Here is a 14,001-nt window from a genome sequence, read left to right as displayed (position 1 = left end):
TATCCTCGTATACCGGTTGAGGAAGATGAATATATGCTTTAGATGCTAAATAATGCGTAAGCATGCCTCTCGATGAAATGAGCTCTAGATGAATTTGAGCCTAGATGAGAGGAAAGATGAATATATGCTTTAGATGCTAAATAACGTGTAAGCATGCCTCTCGATGATATGAGTTCTAGATGAATTTGAGGCTAGATGAAAGGAAAGATGAATATATGCTTTAGATGCTAAAGAATGCATAAGCATATCCTCATATACCGGTTAAGGAAAGATGAATATATACTTTAGATGCTAAATAATGCATAAGCATTCCTCTCGGTGATATAAGCTCTAGATGAATTTGAGGCTAGATGATATGAAGTGCTTAAGACGGTAAGAAAAGTTCGATCGGCTAGACGTTGGATGATTCATATGCATTTATTTGCATTACTTGAGTTATGATGTTATTTACATCATGAGATAACTTGTACTCATGTTAGATGATATTTAGATGTTATGTCATGACATGTGATGTGTATACACTATGTTTACATATTTATTTGTATGTGTATACTTGATGTTTTATATGACCATAGGGAAGATGATGAAAAGTATACGAGTTAGTAAAGAAAATGATCTATACTTAGATGCAAAAGAGGTGTGGTATGTGAATGAATGTGTTTGAATGAATGTCAAATAGCATACTTGGTATTAAATGGATCATTCCTTACTGAGCGATTAGTGCTCACCCTTTCATGGTTGAATGTTTTACAGGTAATCCAGAAGCGAAGGATGCTAGAGATAGCAAGGCTATGCGTGAGGGGAGATAATTTATTGTCATCCTGACGTTTTATCTTAATGTAAATAATGTAAATGACAAATGCTTTTGAAACACCTTTTTAAAGCTTCCACCATATGAATGAAAATAGCATAAATATGTTTTGATTGATTGATGCCCAAATGAATTTAAGTTTTTATTTTTATTTTTGAAGGTACAAATTTTGATCCTGCGGTACATCTTATAGTAATGTTTCAAACATTATTATTATTCTTGCATAGGTTTTCTAAATACTACTCTTTCCCTAGACATGAATTCTCTGGATTCTCATTGAGGGATATTCAGAGGGTACCTAACTGGAGAGGGGTTTTACAAATATACTTGGTGCTTTCCTTAAATGGAAAAAAATGATTAAGACTCAGACTGGCAGAAAGATCAAGCAGCTACATACAGATAACGGTAGGAAGTATCATAGTGTTCCGTTTCTAAAAGTTTGCAAAGATGAAGGTATAGTACGTCATTTTACAGCAAGGAATAAACCACAGCAGAATGGGGTGGCACAATGCATGAATCAAACTATATTGGAGAAAGTTCGATGTATGTTGTCCAATTCTGGGTCGGGCAAAGAGTTTTGGGCTGAGGTAGTTATATATGCATGTCATCTCATTAATCGTCTACCGTCAATTTCAATTGAAGGCAAAAAACAAGTTGAGGTATGGTCTAGTTGGTTCCACTGCTTATTATCATGTGAAAGAGTCTAAGTTTGATCCTAGAGCAAAAGAAAGCAGTATTCATAGGGATTACCTCAGGTGTGAAAGGATATCGTCTTTGTTGTCCAAGTTCAAAGAAAATACCTTTTAGTAGAGATGTGACATTTGATGAGTTTTCTATGTTAGAGAAGAAAACAGGAAGCTAGATAAAAGTTAACAGTACTTTGCAACCAGTGAAGCATACTCGGCAGCAGGTGGAGTTTGGAACAATAGTTGAACCGGATAGTGTCCATGAGACAGAAAGTGATTCTAAGGTGACTGATGTGAATACTAAAGATGAAAGAAGATTCTATCCCAAGAGTCTCCACAGCAATAGGAATCGATTGCATACAATAGGCCAAGATGAGAAATTCGCAAGCCTGCTCGTTTTGTTGATATGGTGGCTTATGCACTTCCAATCATAGGTGATGATATTCCTACTACTTACAAAGAAGTAGTTAGGAGTTCAAATTGTGAATCATGGAAACCGGCCATGAATGATAAGATGCGATCCCTACATAAGAAGGCGATTGGGTGCAAATGGGTGTATGCAAAGAAGAAAGGATTTCATAATAGAGAAGATATTTGACAAAAGGTTAGGTTGGTAGTAAAGGGATACACTCAAATGGAAGGATTTGATTACAGTGAAGTGTTTTCTCCAGTAGTGAAGTATTCTTTAAATATAATTTTGCTAACCTTGGTAGCACAGTTTGATTTTGAACTAGTTCAGTTGGATGTGAAAATCGCGTTTTCACATGGCAGTTTAGAAAAGGAAATCTACAAAACTTAGCCAAATGATTATAGGGTTGTTGGAAAGGAAAATTGGGTTTGCAGATTGAAGCAGTCATTATATAGTTTGAAGCAGTCACCAAGACAATGGTACAAGTGATTTGATCAATGTATGATGGGCCATGGGTACACAAGGCCTCATATTTCACAAGTAGTTAATATGGTGAGCAGGGATATGCATGATCTTGGTAAAGGACATTGGCAAGTTGTGAAATGGTTTCTATGGTATATTTTAGGTACTGTAGATATTAGTTTGGTTTTTGTGTGGGATTATATTGAAAATGGGAAAATAATTCTCCAGAAGATAATCCTACAGATATGTAGACTAAGGTAGTGACAAGGGTCAAGTTCACTTATTGTTTGAGCTTGATCAACATCCTACAAGTTTGATTGCGCCATTTGGTGCATTTGAAGGTGTTGCAAAATTTGTCAGAAGAGTACAAAACTTTGAAGGTTTGCTAATTCGCCAAGGTGGAGATTTGTTGGAAAAATGGCTCATTTAGCAAAATCCCACATGGGATAGAAGTGAAAATGGAGAAAGGTTTAGGGACATACAAAAATAGGCCAAAGGTTAGTATGTCCCACATTGCTTAGGAATGAAAGTGGGGAAACTTTTGGGGCCTATAATAAGGATCCATGCCATAGTTATAAGCATCCCAAATTGTATTTCCATTTACACCCTTCTTGTATAGGGTTCTTTTATTAAGGACCCTTTCGTTGAAAAGTTTTGTTGTATCTCTCCTTTATTTTGGGTAACTGTTTTAATGCCCATATAGTTTAGGTATTGCCCAAAAAGTTGTAATATTCTTTGGAGATAGTGGAGTTTTCTTTTGCAGTGCTCGAGAACGTATGTTATAATACTGACTTTCGTTAATTCTTGGTATTCTTTATTTTTGCATTTACTTTGGCCATTCATTTTTGTTTTAATAGTCGTTATCATTATATTTAAATAACTAACGTTAGAGTTTATGTTTCCGTTGACATTAATTATATGTGCCATTGAGAATAGTTCTCCATTCTCATTGGTAACAAACCAAAACAACCTCATTCTCCATCTTGAATAATCGTGCGATTAATATGAATCACATTATAGGCCATATGATTGATAAAAATGCTAAATTAAAGTTTAAACAACCCACAAAATTATCACTTTGCGTGATATAGCAGGTCATTCATGCAAAGTCCTTTTTTGCTTTTTGTCCCTTAGTGTAAAATTACAATGAGTTAGCGTGATATTAAGCTAACTAATTTTGGCTAGTAATCACTTCATATAAACGCCTGAATCAGTTAGCATAATCTCACGCTAACTCATTTTAAGTTTTTGTCCTTTCGCATAAAATTTTAGAGCTAGCGTGAATGGTTACGCGAACTAGATAATCCATTTGGGGATTATCTACTTAACATGATGCGAAGTCATCGTGCCAGTCGATCTTTCTCCAAATTTAGGCCAAAAACTCAACCCAACACAATCTTTATATCAAAATAACACAAACCTTAACCAAAATACACAAATTCAATTATGATAGCTCCAGTTTAAATTCATTTTGTAATACAAATTGAGAAAGTAAACTGACTGCGAATAAATGATTTTACCTGAATCAAGTCTGTAATAATCTTTACTTATTGTGGTGAATGAGTGAAGGAAATGAAATTGTGTGAAATTTGGTTAGGTGTTAGGAAGAAGGGCAATTTGGTATTGAATTGAGTTATTTGGATTGAAAGTTATAAGGTTTGAGAAAGTGGTTAGTAACTTAAACCCCCCAACTTGTGGTCATTTTTAAACATTTAATTCTTCTTATTAAGTAGCTTTATATTGAATTATTGATAAAAGTTTTTCCATACTTTAAAATTTAAAACAATGTGTAAAAGTTTCTATGTTTGAGAAAGAGAAAGTGGTCAGTTACCCTCAGCTTGTGGTCATTTTTTAACATCCAATCATTTAATACATCCTTATGTAGCTTTATATTGATAAAAGTTTTTCCATAATTGAAATCTAAAATTCCTGGCGCTTTGGTGTGTGTAACGTGGTATGGGACATCTGTCGCCGACTTATAGAAAATATAATAAATTTTGTATTCTTATAAAATAAGGAGTCACTCCTAAGCTTCAGATGGCCATGGCCATCCCATGGTTTAAGAGTGGCTCCACGATTGGTGTAAGGAGTTAAAAAAAAAAATATTTTAAATAAATAATTGACGAATTTAATAAATAATTACTTATTTTTACATCCAATTACCAGAACAGTCAACTGTTTGGTTAGAACTTTCAATTCTTTGTCAAAATTGCTAGTTGTTTGGCTAAAACTTTCAACCGTTTCCCTAAAAATGACAACAGTTTTAAAAAAAAAAAAAAAAAAAAAAATTAAAAGATGAATGATTCACTTGGTATGTCTAAAATTAAGTTACGGTATTCCAACCCTATATTGCCAAATGGCATAATATGACATAAGGGTATTCTTGGTATTTTATATTTACACAAGGTTAAAATTGTCTTCGAAACATTAGTCATCATTAGAGGGTTTTGTTAGAGGGGTATAAATGTTATTTCATCGTTTTAAAACACATTTTTAACGGAAAAACCAAATAGTTCATAAAAAAAATGAGGGCTAGCGTCTTATTTTCCATATTCATAGGTGACATTTAAATAGGCAAAACTTTGGGGGTCTATTTATTTTATAAGTATTACAAGTTTTAAAAATAGACCTAAGTTACCCTTTTACCCCTCATATTAGAACTTATATCATTTAGAGAAGGTTTTTATATAGAATTTACCTTTTAACCCTTCGTTTGTTTTATTTAACAAGAACTTCATAACGTTTGAATAACAACGAAGGTTTTATAGTTATTTTTGATACCCCTGGGCAGTGCATAAGGGAAACCTCAAGGGGTTTACAGCTAGTATCCCAAAAAAATTCATAAACTCATTTCCTTTTTTTCATTTTTCATCTCACTCGTAAAATGTGGGATTAGTGTTCGCATATGAAATTTCTGTTTTTATTTTCACAAAATTGGGAATTTAGAGCAGAGAGCAAAATTCCAATTAAAAAAAAAAAAAATCAAATTTTCTGTTTTTCTGCTCTATGTTCTATCTCCTATCTTATAAATAAAAAAAAAACTTTGTTTTAAATAAATAACTTTAGCACAAAATTGCAAATGGGAATAAAAAGTTTGGCATATTTGAGACAAGTTTTTCAAGATGTACAAAATAAGTGGTAATTTGAAAGGGTTTTATCAGTTGCGTAATTGATAAATTTCGTATTTCTCAATTTTTTTATTTTTTATTTTTTATGTTTTTAGACAAACATGTTGAACATATTTTTATTCACATTTTTAAAATATTATTTTTAGACAAACTTGCCAAAAACTTTTCCTTTTTTACATTTCTGAATCATTTTCGATATTTTCATTTGGTGACATGGCTGCAAACCTATCGACGATATGGTTGTTGACTACCATTTGTTTTATATATAAACTGATGTGACATGAAATGAATGGAAAAATGAATATGATGATTTTAACTTTTTGTATTCATTCTTTTATTCAGTTTGTGTCACATCAGTTTGTACATAAATATTTTTATGATTTGTTTGTACATTTAATATTATTGTTTATATAATTCTAATTTTAATAAAACCCTTGTTCATTATACAATTTTAGTTTTCTTTTAGTTTTTTCTTTTTAGATTTGTTTGTTATAATAAATTTATAATATTATATCATAACAATATAATAACATATAAAATTATCTTTAATTTATGACATTTATTTTGTTTTTATTTTTATAATTTACTAATTTAAATTTGTTTAACAATGTAAAAGAAATTAAAAATCATATAATACTTAATAAGGATATATGTCAAAATACTAGTTTTGAGATATTTTCCATATATAAAAACAAACAACTCAAAACTTATAACTAGACTTTTAAAATAAAAAAAACAAACATATCTATCCACATAGTTTTGTGGTGCTAGACCGAATAGAGGAGGAGAGGCTTGAGGGGAGTATGACTAGGAATGATGGTAGGGGGGACAATAGTAGTGGCGGAAAATGAGGTGTTGATAAGGATGCATTAAGGGGGTGGACCTCGGGTTGGAGGACAACGGTAGGGAATTTGTGGGGGAGAATTTTGTGCCTGGGACAAGATAGTTATAAGGAGAAGGTTAAGAACCTTGTGTTTAGTAAATGGGCTATGGTTGATAACTATTTGGATAGTAATAGGGGGAGAATATGAGTTGGGTGGGATGAAGAGTTAGTAAAGGTTTATGTCCTTTGGAGTTCCGTCTAAGCCATTCATTGCCGAGTTGAAGTTCCCAAGTCCAATACCATGTTTTTTTTTTTGTTCTTTTGTTTATGGACTGAATAGTCCGGCAGAAAGAAGAGACCTTTGGCATGGTTTGGAACATAAAGCAAGCTTATTCAGCCAAGGACCGTGGATTATTATGGGAGATTTTAATACCATAAGAAATTTAAGGGAAAAAGTGGGTGGATCCCTTCGTTGGAGGCCGTTTTGTGGGACTTTGAGGAGGTGTGTAAAGCGGCTGAAATTGATGATGTTTGATATGTTGGGGATTTTTTCACTGAGTAATGCTATGTGCACTAATCATTTTGTACTAATCCAAGTACTAACATTGAAAATTTGAGGAATTTCAAATTTTCAATGTTAGTACTTGGATTAGTACAAAATGGTTAGTGCACATAGTATTATTCTTTTTTCACTTGGGAAAATAGAGGGGAAGGTAATAGGAGGATTTGGTGCAAGCTTGACCGTGTTTTGGCTAATGAGAAGTGGGGGATTTCTTTTCCTTCTTCTTATGCTACTTTCCTTTCTTCGGGCATTTGGATCATAGTCCTATGGTGCTTGATTGTTGGTTGGGTTCTCTTGGTAGGAAAACCCCCTTTAAATTATTTAATTTTTGTATAGACCATGAGTCCTTTATTCCTATTGTTGAGAATGTGTGGGAGATGGAGGTAAGGGGCAATCCAATGTTTCTGTTGGTGTCCAATCTCAAGGCTCTTAAGAATGAACTTAAAATGCTTAGTGTGAAATAATTCTAGAATATATCGGAGAGAGTTAAAGGAGCTACGGAAAATCTTCATGCCACCTAAAAGAAACTAGCTGAAGATCCCTTTAATGATGATTGTATCCGAGAGGAAATAGAGAGTGCATCTAAGCTATTCAAGTTACCCAAGGCCGAGGAGTCTCTTGCCAAGCAAAAATCAAGGATCAAATGGTTGAGGGAAGGTGATTTGAACACTTCGTATTTCTTTAAGGCGATTTTGGGAAAAAGAAATCGAAATAAGATTGTACAATTATTGCGTTAGTCCCCAAAGGTGAAAACCCTTCTTCATGTAGTGACTTTAGGCCTATATCATGTTGCAATATGGTGTGCAAGGTGCATTTCAAAAATTATGGCTAATAGAATCAAAGAGGTGCTGCCCAGGTTTATTAACAAAGCCCAAGTAGCCTTTGTAGGAGGTAGGAAGATTGTGGACAATGTTCTCCTTAGCCAAGAATTGCTCCACCATTACGATAGGGATTTCGCTAAGGCAAAGAGGTGTGCCATAAAAGTGGATCTTATGAAGGCATATGACTCGGCTAGATGGAGTTTTTTCTTAAAGGTGCTTAATCTTTTTGGTTTTCTTGAGGTGTTTATTGGTTAGATGGAAGAATGCATTAAAACCCTGAGTTCTCTATTGCCATTAATGGGAAACTAGTGGGGCTCTTTGAAGGAACTAGAGGGATTAGGCAAGGAAATCCCATCTCCCCATATCTTTTTGTTATCTCCATGGAAATCCTCTCAAGGTTACTTAATAAGGTGGCAGTCAAGAATGATTTCAAGCACCATTGGAGATGTAAGAGTTTAAATCTAACCATCTTTCTTTTGCAGATGATTTGATGTTATTTTGCCATGCCAACAAGATGTCTTTTACTCACTTGAAGAATGCTTTGGAGATGTTCACTTGGTGGGCCGACCTAAAAGCAAACCATTCCAAAGTAATATCTTCTTTTCGGAATCATAGATAATGAGAAGAGTGAGCTTTTGCAAATTTTTGGGTTTGAAGAGGGCAAGCTTCCAATGAAGTACTTAGGAGTCCCAGTCATTACCAAGAAGTTAAGGTACGCTGAATGCAAACCATTGTTGGACAAGATTTTGGCTAAAATCACCTCTTGGAAAAGAGAGTTTCTCTCTTATGAGGGTAAGATTACTCTTATAAAATTTGTCCTTTCTAGTATCCAAGTTTATTGGTCTTCTATCTTCGTTCTCCCTTCTAAAATTCATAGGAGAAGCCAGCTTGAGAGCCTTCCTTTGGCGGGTTTGGAAATTAAAAAAAAAAAAAAAGTCAAAGGTTGGTTGGGAGGAAGTGTGTGTGCCAAGAAAGGAATGAGGATTGGGTATCCTTAGAAGCAAAGAATGGAACAAAATGGTAATGATAAGACACCTTTGGAATGTGACTTAAACTCAAAGTGCTTCTGGATGGGTTGAATGGGTAAAGGAATACTACTTACAGTAGAAAAGTATTTTGGAAGTTCTAATACTGGGCAATGCTTCGTGGGCTTGGAAGAGTATCTTGAAATTAAGAGAAGCTGTTAGAGATAAGATCCAATATGTTATCGGCAATGGAGAGAAAACATATTTATGGCACGAAAATTGGTACCCAAGAGGTCCTCTTATTGAGAGATATGGCAATAAGATTATTTATGACTCGAGGCTCTCTCATCATGCTAGGGTAAGTGAGGTTTGGGATGGAACAAGGTGGAATTGGCTAACGACAAACTCCATTGCACTTCTAGAAGTCAAGAACTCAATGAATACTATCCATATGAGCATTGAAGATAAGTTTAAATAGAAGCCACATCCATTGGGTTCATTTAGCATCAAATCGGCATGGGAGGCAATTCAGGTTCATAAGTCTAAGGTGGAGTGGCATCATATTCTAAGGTATATGAGGCAATTAAGAGGCATTCTTTCATTTTGTGGATGGCCGTCAAGGACTGTTTGCAAACAAAGGATAAACTTGTAAGTTATGGAGTGATCTCCATTAGGACTTGTTGTTTTGTAATGGGAATTTGGAAATCCTTGATCACCTCTTCTTCTCCTGCTCATTTACTAGGAATATTTGGGACTGATTGTTGGGCATGTGTTCTTTGGGTTACACCAATCGGCCTTGGCATGAGTACATAAGTTACCTCTCTAGAAGATGGAAAATTAATAAGCTTAAGCATGCCATGGGTAAATTGTGCTTGGAGGCCATCGTTTATTACATATGGAGGGAAAGCAACAATAGACATTTTAGGAAGGATTGTCAAGATGCTGCTTCCAATGACCATTTTCAAAAATCCAATAAGTAGATGTGATATCACCTCTGTTAAAGTAGGTGCCATAAAGCCAATCAATTATTATAGAATTGACTCTTTGTAATAATGTTCATTGGTCAATAAAATGCATTTTATTCTATATCATGTAAATCATCATTGTATGTATTGATATATGTCCTTAGAATGGTAGAACCGTGACGAGGGTATCAAGTGTTTCAAATCTTGATAGTGAGAACCCTATGAGCACATATGGTGGCCATTCTGGAAACGTCCATAGTCCTAGTATTATTCTGAAGTAAGGACACAGATAATACGGTAAGGCTATCATAGTGTTGAATGACCCTGTCGAAAGGCAGTGACTGATCTCACTTGTCAAGGTTGTTTGGTGACAACCTGGTGCAAGACATGGGTGCTTGCTGTAGGCAAGTTCACTAGATTGACCCACTAGAGGATTCCATATGGATGGTAACCCTAGTGTCTATGGAACAAATCCTCTAACGAATGGTGGTGCATGTGATCTTTAGACTTGAGATCACCAAAGCACCTTGTGCACCGATTGCTGTAGTTTGACACTAGCATAATGCATTTCTATTCAGAGTTGTTAATACGGTAGTGATTGGCTGGATTAAGGAGTGTATCAAGACTATGATGGATAGACAGAGGATTCATCATTCCCGGGTACGGGAGAGGTTATCTCACGGTGCAATTCAGTAAATGACAATGACACTAAAATTGTGGGCACAGTGGGATTGAGTTGTTGCTCTATCCAGATTATTATTCAGGTCATTGGTCTAGTAACTGAATACATACATATCCAGAGTAATCGAGGTTGACACTATTTCTATGCCTCGGTCTCATCCAGATAACAGATGATGAAAGGATCGGATTATACGGTAACCATATCGTTGACAGGTAGCTGTTTCGCTGAATCCAAATCTATCGGGTGGCCATGATGCTTTGCTAGGGGCCAATCTTGGTCTGTGTGTAGTGAGACGATTAATTGGTGTTAATCGCGATACTACACACTACCGGTATATGAGGAGCCTACGGGTCACACACATAGAATATAATTTAAGAACCAGTTTATAAGAAGGGCGTTTTTGTCTTTTTAGGTAAAAGGGTATTTTGGTAATCTCACAGTGCAATTAAATTTGCTAAGGTTGTATCCTTTATTTAATTTGATATTAAAATTAAAAAAGAGAGATTACGTTTAAATATGTGTTCGCATATATTTAAATAAATTATCATTATTGTTAAATGTTAATATATATATTAAATATATATTATATATATAGTATTATATATATATATATATATATAATATATATATATATATATATATATTATTAATTTAATTAATTAATTTAATTGAGATAATGATAATTAAAATTAAAATCTAATAAGGGGCTGTTTGGATAAAAGGGTGGTTGGGTTAGTGCCTAAGCTCATTCCATGATGAATGGGCAAAGTGTGCACTATATAAGTGTAACACTTTGTGAATTAAATGAATTCATTCAATTATTTAGACTAAATTCCAGCCCCTTTATTCTCTTCACGCCAGTTTGCATTTTGCTTGGAATCAATGTTTGCTTGATTTATTCTTGGTTCGAAGGCTAAAGAGGATCTAGCAAATCCCTCTTTAGTTCTTGGGGTATCTTCGTGTGGACTACTTAGTTCAATCCTACTCTTGGGTCGGTAGCGAAACGTTCAGAGACAAGTTGGAGGAGCCTCAAATGTGCGCATGATTTCTTAAACTCTAAAATGAAAACTGCAGATTCTTATTTAATGTGGTAAACTGTAAATTTGTGTATGATCTTGGTTTAAGGAACAATCCATGGTGGAAAAATTTTTTGTTTTCGCTGCCATGTATGATCATTTCCTAACAACCTCTGCTTAGGTTAGTGGAGTTGTGTGGCTTGAGTTTGTTATGGGGCTTTCTATTAATTGATTTATTTGAGTGTGTATTTTGGGTTTGTTAGTTCTATCCTCGGGGCAAAGATAGTCTCTCAGACTGCTTGCTTGGCGGCTAGTTGGGGGTGATCTTGATTAGTTGGCATCTTTAGGCATTTTCTTGTCTTGGCCTTGGATCTTTGGAGGGTGTTCTGGTTGGTTGTGGTGGAGTTTTTGTCTTTTTGTTTGGTATGTTAGGTTTGGTTTGGGTGGTGTATGTTTTTGAGAGCCTTATTTGAGGTGTGCTTTCCCCTTGCATATTTGTGAATTAGTTGCTTTCTGTAGCACTTACTTAGTACGCAGCCTCGTTTGAGGTGTGCATCCAATGTAAGCTTTTGAGGTTGTAGTTTTTTGCTCTCTTGTCCAACCTTTAGCATTGAACATTGTAAACAAGAGGAGAGTGGTGATTTGTTTTGTATAGGCTATTGACTAGCTTAGCATTAGATAGTAGTTCCTAGATTACTTGATTTTTTTGCACCTACACCAACCCAGGGCATGTCTTGAGGTAGGTTGGCCGAGTTTTGTGGCCTTTGTAAATCTTCCCTTTTCTTCTAAGAAATTTTACTTACCAAAAAAAGTTTTTTTTATTTTTTTTTTTTATTTTTTAAATTCAAACAAATGCAACTACTTAATCTAGGGTTATCAGTGTTAATAAGAGTGTGTTTGGTTCACGGAAATTGTATTATTGAGAATAGTGATGGCAATGGGCGGGCCGGGACCAGGTACCCTTGGCCCAGGCCCAAGCCCGACCTCATGACACAGGCCCAAGCACGGCCCGAGCCCGCTACGGGTATGATAGGCAAAGCCCAAGCCCGGCCCGACGGGTTTTTTATAACCGCAGGCCCGGCCCAAGCCCGCCTTTTTTAATAATGTTTATTTTTAAATATTAATAAATTTCAAATTTTTTTATATTTTTAATTTTAGAAATGGTTTTTAAATATTAATTGAAGCTATTTCCACAAATAATTTAAGCAATAAGTGAGCAATTAAAACTCCATAATAGTTGATTATACTAACTTTTCAGCTGTGCATAATATGTTATGGTGAAATCCACTTTAATAAGTTGAACCAAACCCATTTAACTCATTTAAAGGCAATTTTAACATGTTAAACCTTTAATATAGGATGAAAATTGAGGTTAGGGTTTGGGAAAAATGGATATATATATATATAGGATAATATTATAATTAAATATATAGTATAAGGGTAAATTAGTAAAATTAATACTAAAATTTTCAGGACTGGCCAGACCGGGCCGGGCCTAAAGATATACCCATGCCCGGCCCGTACCAGAGGTCGGGCCTTAAAATCAAGCCCAGGCCTAAGCCCAAGCCCGCCAACCTCGAGTAAAGCCCGCCCCTTTCGGGCCTGGCCGGGCCGGGTACCCGAAAATGTCGGGCCCATTGCCATCTCTAATTGAGAATGTTATATTGGATGCATTTGGATTATATAATGTTTTATTATAGGAGGATGTTATATTAATGAAAAGATGGATCACCTTGAAAATTATTGGGAATGTTTAGGGAAATGTGTTTGGTTGGTTCAAATAAATTGATGAGTATGTTATATTTACATGTTTGGTTGGGAGGATAATAGGGTGGATATGTTATATAGATACTAAATTGCCCTATTTAAATATCAATATAAGATTATTTTTATTATTATTTTTTGAATAATTTTTTTTAACCTCCTACATTTGAAATTTTGCTAAAATAGCCTAGCTATATAAAACTTGGATTTCACGACTACATCTTTGGCCGTAAAATGGTCATAGAAACAGCCAGATCTAGATGTTTCTAGTCATGGATCACAGATCCATGGCCGAAAACAGTCTTACCGACGCACGATCGGCCAGATCCCGCCAGTCATGCGTCGTTACGGTGACTGCCACCAGTCTTGGATGGCTGGGGGTATTTTGTTAACTTTTAAACTCTTTTGTGGATGGGGTGTTTTAGCTAATTTTTCAAATGTAGGGAGGCTAGGTAATTGTTATTTGGTAGATTTTTTTACGGCAACTGTGTCCGAAATAGTATTTAATTAAGGGCCAAATAGATATAAAAATCAGATTACCTAGGTAATCTTTTAATAACATCCCCTGGGGAGGGTATCTGATTACCCCCTACATTACCAACAGTAAAACACTATTCGCAATAAAAGATACCTATAATATTTTATTACTTGCAAACCAAACAACATAATCTTGCAAAATAAACGAAGATTACCCTTGTTATCTTATATGACCCCGATCTAAACGCACCCTTAATGGGAAGATAGCTTATCTTGAAGATTATTGGGAATTTTATATTAAATGTGTTTGGTTGGATTGGAATATATTAGTGGGTATATTATACTAATATGATTGGTTGGTAGTGTTAGTGTATGCCCAAGGAACCAATTGTGTTGTCGCTTCCAGAATATTATTTCTTGTAAATATTTT

The sequence above is a fragment of the Pistacia vera genome, unplaced genomic scaffold, assembly GCF_008641045.1.
Source record: "Pistacia vera cultivar Batoury unplaced genomic scaffold, PisVer_v2 Contig1081, whole genome shotgun sequence".
Classification (NCBI taxonomy): domain Eukaryota; kingdom Viridiplantae; phylum Streptophyta; class Magnoliopsida; order Sapindales; family Anacardiaceae; genus Pistacia; species Pistacia vera.
This window is presented reverse-complemented; position numbering follows the sequence as displayed.